The sequence below is a fragment of the Mustela lutreola genome, chromosome 13 (assembly GCF_030435805.1).
Source record: "Mustela lutreola isolate mMusLut2 chromosome 13, mMusLut2.pri, whole genome shotgun sequence".
Classification (NCBI taxonomy): Eukaryota; Metazoa; Chordata; class Mammalia; order Carnivora; family Mustelidae; genus Mustela; species Mustela lutreola.
In genome coordinates this window covers 59,948,961-59,955,350 of record NC_081302.1, presented here as the reverse complement: position 1 = coordinate 59,955,350, position 6,390 = coordinate 59,948,961, and the positions used below count along the sequence as shown (strand labels likewise).

The 6,390-nt window shown below is 50.9% G+C and overlaps 1 long non-coding RNA gene across 1 annotated transcript; it reads left to right on the top strand.

Moving 5' to 3' along the window:
- The first annotated feature begins 2,126 nt into the window (after positions 1 to 2,126).
- On the top strand, positions 2,127 to 6,012 carry LOC131813973 (uncharacterized). Its single transcript, XR_009347065.1, has 2 exons — positions 2,127 to 2,789; positions 3,658 to 6,012. It is a non-coding gene; the product is annotated as an uncharacterized LOC131813973 (long non-coding RNA).
- The last annotated feature ends 378 nt before the right edge of the window (positions 6,013 to 6,390 follow it).

Here is a 6,390-nt window from a genome sequence, read left to right as displayed (position 1 = left end):
AACTCCAAAGAATATGGACATTGGAAGAAGGAATGCCCCAAGCGCCAGGACCAGACCGGACAGGACGCTCGGGTTTTGCTGGCAGGAATGGACAGGGACTAGGGGAGACGGGACTCGGATCTCCTCCCCGAGTCTTGGGTAACTGTGTATGTGGAGGGGAAACCAGTGGGATTCATGGTGGACACAGGAGCCCAGTACTCAGTTTTAAACAAGCCCATGGAGCCCCTATCTCAGAAAACCAGCCTGGTGCAGGGGGCAACTGGGTCCAAGGCTTATCAAGGCACCAGTAGGCGCTGGGTGGACTTGGGCCATCACCAAGTGGCCCACTCCTTCCTGGTTATCCCTGAATGCCCAGCCCCCCTGTTGGGGCGTGATCTCCTAACCAAAGTCCAGGCCCGTATCCGCTTTGAGCCGGATGGCATCAAAGTAATGGACGGCCAGGAATAGGCCTTTCATGTTTTGACCTTGTCCCTCGCAGATGAGCATCGCCTGTTTGTCCTGCAGGACACCTCCTCCCCCATAGAGTGGCCCCATGAGATGGATTACTGGCTTAGAACGTACCCTCAGGCATGGGCAGAGATAGCATTATGGGTCTGGCGACCCACCGAACACCAGTAGTGGTGGAAGTGAAAGCCTCGGCCCAGCCTATCCAGGTCCGCCAGTACCCCATGCCCACTGAGGCGTGAAAAGGGATTGCCCCACACATTAACCGCCTCTTAGAAGCTGGGTTACTGAAACCCTGCCACTCTGCCTGGAACACCCCGCTTCTCCCCATTAAGAAACCAGGGGGAAAGGATTACAGGCCAGTCCAGGACTTGAGGGGAGTAAATAAGAGGATCGAGGACATCCACCACACGGTCCCCAACCCTTAAACCCTGCTAAGTCACTTACCCCCTTCATATATTTGGTATACTACCCTGGACCTAAAGGATAGCCCTGGCACCCAGCAGTCAACACATTTTTGCCTTCTAATGGCATGATGACATTACAGGAACCTCCAGAGAGTTAACCTGGACTAGACTACCACAAGGCTTCAAAAACTCTCCTACTCTGTTTAATGAAGCCTTAAATCAGGATCTGGACTCGTTCCACGGGAGTCGTGACTCAGTTACACTCCTCAGTTACACTCCTGCAATACGTAGATGACTTGCTTCTGGCAGCCGCCACTGAGGCTGAGTGCCAACGGGCCACTGGAGACCTCCTCCAGGAACTGGGACAATTGGGCTAGGGGTCCAGCGCAATATGCAGGCAGACAGTCACCTACCTGGGGTATAAATTGAAGGAAGGGACCAGATGGTTAACAGAGGCTACAAAAGAGACTATTCTCAGGCTCCCAGTCCCAACCTCGACCCAAGAAGTCTGGGAGTTTCCAGAGACAGTGGGCTACTGCCGGCTATGGATTCTGGGGTATGCTGAGATAGTGAAGCCCCTGTATGAGGCAACCAAAGATAAGGCCTGGGGGGTGAAACAGCAAAAGGCCTTTGATGAACTTAAGACTGCCCTCTTAAAGACACCAGCCCTGTCGTTGCCAGACCCTCTGAAGCCCTTCACCCTCTTCATTGTCGACGAGAGGAGGGGGATAGCAAAAGAGGTACTGATGCAGTGCCTGGGGCCATGGAAGCGCCTGGTTGCCTACTTATCTAAGAGATTAGACCCAGTAGCTTCAGGATGGCCCTTGCCTAAGGATCTTCGCAGCAGTAGCCCTGATGGTAAAGGATGCAGACAAACTCACTTTCGGGCAGCATCTGAAGGTAGTAACTCCCCATGCGATCGAGGGAGTCCTGAAACATCCCGCCGGCAGGTGGATGACCAATGCTTGCCTGACCCATTACCAAGGACTCTTGTTAGATGCACCTCGGATCATCTTTACTGAACCAACTGCACTGAATCCAGCCACCCTGCTGCCAACCCCGGATCTAGAAGCCCTCCTGCATGACTGCCAGGAGATCATGACAGAAATTACCCAGGTGCACCCCGACCTCCAGGACACCGCCCTCCCCAACAGTGAGCTGGTGTGGTTCACTGATGGAAGCAGCTTCATCATGGATGGGGTGCGAAGGGCGGGTGCGGCAGTGGTGGACCAAGACGGGAATGTCGTTTGGAGTGCCTCGCTTCCCCCCGGGACCTCAGCCCAAAAGGCTGAACTGATTGCCCTAGCAGAGGCGTTAGAATGGGCTGAAGGGAAATGGGGGTCTGTTTACACCGATAGCCACTACGCTTTCGGCACTGTCCATGTGCATGGCGCCATCTACCGGGAGAGGGGCTTTGTTACAGCGGAGGGAAAGGAACTGCGTAATCTCCCAGAGGTGCAGAGGCGACTGGCGGCAGTGCAAAAGCCCCGGGCAGTTGCAGTTGTTCACCTCCCTGGACACCAGTCTGCCCGGACCTCGGAGGCTGAAGGAAACCGGCGAGCGGATGAGGCCGCCGAAAAGGCAGCAATAGCTTCACCAACTTTGGCACTCGCCTTGCCCGCAACTGAGCGCCCACGCTTGCCCCCGTGACCTGACTACACCCCAGAGGATATGCAATGGATCCAAAACCACCACTGCCCAGAGCCTGATAGGCATGGGTGGCATCGGGATTCAGAGGGAATCTACAGGCAAAACTAGGACTGTTCCTGCTTTCCAACCTGCACCAAGCCACCCATTTAGGAAAGAGAAAACTGCTGACAATTCTTGAGTCTGCGTGCCTCCGGTTCCCGGGACAAACAACCCAAATCCAGGAGATCGTGGATCAGTGTATTGGATGCCAGGCTATGAAACCCAGTAAGAAGGGACCCCTACATACAGGTACGAGGGTACGGGGGAGGGCACCAGGACGAAGTTGGGAGGTGGATTTTACTGAGGTAAAACCTGGGAGGTATGGGTGTCTAAGTACTTGCTGGGATTGGTTGACACCTTTTCAGGCTGGGTGGACGTTTTCCCCACCAAACGAGAGACTGCCCAGGTTGTCGCTAAGGCATTACTAGAAGAAATCATATCCAGATATGGTGTCCCGAGGTTTTAGGGTCCGATAACGGCCCGGCGTTCATCAGCAAAGTCCTACAAGGACTGGCCCAAGTGGTGGGAACCAATTGGAAGTTACATTGTGATTATAGTTCCCAGAGCTCCAGGCAGGTAAAAGGATGAATCGAACCTTAAAAGACACCTTATTTAAATTAACCATCGAGACTGGCATGACCCTCCTACCCTATGCCATATTCCGGGTTCAGAACTCCCCTTATGTGCATGGATTAACTTCCTTCGAAATTCTATATGGGAGACCACCCCCCGTTATTGTCTGTGCCTTGCCAGACCAAGACTCTAATGTGACCCCAAATTATCTGGCCAGTTTGAAGGCCCTACAGGAGGTTCAGTGTGAAATCTGGCCCATGGTGCGCTTTTTGTATGAGACCAGGGATACACCGAATCCAGAACATGGTATTGTCCCAGGGGATTGGGTATGGGTAAGGAGACACAGGTCCCGAACCTTAGAAGAAAGATGGAAAGGTCCTTATGTGGTTGTTCTGGTTACCCCCACTGCCTTAAAGGTTGACGGCATTGGGCCTTGGGTCCACCACTCCCACATATGCCGAGCCACCCAGCCGGAGCAGAGACAAGCCAGGGGGTGGACTGTGCAAGAATACCCTGATAACCTCCTGATTCTATAACTCTCCAGACCTCAGGGACGCACCGAATCTCCCGTCTAGTCTAATGATGAAGTGGCTGCTGGTCCTGACCCTGCTCAACGACTGGAAAAGGAACCATGCAGAAACCAAACCTCATCAGCCTTATAAGCAGACATGGATCCTGACCAATGGAGAGACTGGTAGGACTCTCAACGAAATCACCCGCATGGCCCCACTAGCCACATGGTGGCCAGACTTAACCTTCTGCTTCAGGGATATCAACCCTCATTACGAGTCCAGGGCACCCAATTTAGCTCGAAGCTATGGATTCTATGCCTGCCCGGGACACTCTAAGAGCCGATAATGTGGGGGCGGGGAGGTCCAGTATTCCTTCTGTAAGAGTTGGGCCTGTGTCACCTCTAATGATGGGGATTGGAGGTGGGCGGTTTCACGACCAGACTCTCTAAAATTTGCTTTTGTTAATTAAGGGAAGCTTAGAGAGGCAGCTGTTCCTCTCCTTCGAGGGCCTTGTTCCCCTATGACTTAGACAGGATCCGAGTTCAGTTCACTGACCAGGGAAGACAGGAAGGAGTTAAAAACTGGATTCAAGGAAAACAGTGGGCAATAGTGTTCTACAAATACCGGGGACATGTGAGATCCACTATTTTTGTTAGATTGAAGGTTGAGGCAGTAGAGATGGGCAATACTCCTGTAGGTCCAAATAGGGTGCTGGCTCCTCCGGCTGGCCAAAAGGCTCCTCCAGCTTCCCCTGCCCCTACCAAGAACCCAGGTTAAAAAAAAAAAAAATCACAAAGAGGACCATAAGACCCCAGACTAACACCCCTATAATCTCCCCGGCACCTACTACACAGGCCGTTGAAGACTCTGTATGGAAACTAATGCTTACTATGTATGGGACCCTTAACGCCACCAGCCCTAATCTCACGGCCTCATGTTGGATGTGTTATGATGTGAAGCCTCCGTTTTATGAAGCAATAGGGCTAAATGCCACCTATAATCTATTATCAAAGGAGAGCCCCTCTCAATGTTCATGGGGGGACTGTAAAATCGGTCTAACCCTACAGTGAGTGAGTGGTAACAGAACCCGCCTAGGGAGAGTGTTACATGTTAAACGAAGTCTTTGCACTTCCATAGATAACACCCCTAGTTGGAAAGGTGGCCCAAAGTGGCTAATCCCAGAAAATAATGGATGGTGGATATGTTCAAAGACTGGCCTCACCCCGTGCCTCCTGACCTCGGTCTTTAATGCCTCTGAGGAGTTCTGTGTCCTGGTGGCTGTGATGCCCCGCATCCTCTACCACCCTGAGGAACACATGTATTCTCACTGGAGTAAAGGCACAAGTGAGAGAAGTAAAAGAGAGCCCATCACTGCACTATTGCTACCTTGTTCAGGTTAGGAGTAGCTGGAGTTGGGACTGGCATAGCCTCCCTGGTTATTCAACAACAGGAATGACCTCTCTGAGGGCGGCCATAGATGAGGATCTAGAAAGAATAGAGACCTCGATAAGTCATTTAGAAAAATCTCTCACCTCCCTGTCCAAGGTGGTACTCCAAAATAGAAGAGAGCTTGATTTGTTGCTCCTCCAACAAGGGGGACTATGTGCCGCATTAGGAGAAGAATGCTGCTTTTATGCTGACCAAACTGGGGTAGTAAAAGAATCCATGGCTAAGGTGAGAGAAGGATTAGCCAACAGGAAGAAGGAGAGGGAGGCACGGGAGAACTGGTTTGAGGCTTGGTTTAATAGGACCCCCTGGTTCACCACCTTGGTTTCTACCTTAGTTGGCCCATTTGTTTTGCTTATGCTCATTCTAACTTTTGGCCCTTGCATTCTGAATAAGCTTATTAATTTTGTAAAAGATTGTGTTAATGCCGTCCAGCTCATGGTTTTAAGACAGCAGGATGAGAAATTGCCTGCTCCTGAGGGCCCCTACGACTGCTTTATCAATGAGCAGGATTCCTCATTATAAACAACTAAAGGGGGGAATGTATGAATGGGTTGGCATGAGAACGGCCATCTTGAAGGCCGGGAAGCCATTTTACTGAGTTGAGGGAGGAAGGACTAGGGGAAGCTTGAAAAACAAGCTAGAAATACAAGTTTTGGAAAACAAGTCAATCCTAAGCACCAGAATACAGGCGGCTGTGGACTAGATGCATTGGTAAAGAGCTTATCTCACTAAACCACCTGGGGGTGATGCAAAGGTAAGCTGTCAAGTGTGGCGCCAGGTGTGAATGGAGCTATGGACAATTGCTGTGTGTTAAGTGCTTTGGAAATGCTATATGAGCCCTTGGCTTTGAGTACTTGGGGTCCTTGTTGAAACCCGCTGCACCAGGCAGATACTTGAACCCCAGCTAGCTGGAAATAAACGTCCCTGTGTGACTTGCATTATCGAGAGTGTTCTCTGTCTAATTGAGGGGTGGTCGACTCCATACCCTAACACTAAGGAATTTTGGAAGCGAGGTCTCCAGGACCTTGAGGGGCTAGCTACTGTCTGGGGAAAAGGTTATTCATTACCAGTAATAAAAATCTTCTTGTGAGACCCTCTAGATGTATATCAGTGGGTCATATGCTTGGGAACGATCGCTGACACTATCTTGGAGGGTTAGAGATAAAGTTTCACATTTCTCCCATCAAGTGTCCTTGTTAGTGAGATTTAGGTTTAGAAGAAATTTAATTTTATTTACATTTCCTTCTGCCTCAGCCTCCTTCAGTTTTATGGTGGGGAGGGCGACAATAGGACTTAAGGAACTGAGTTATTTGTCT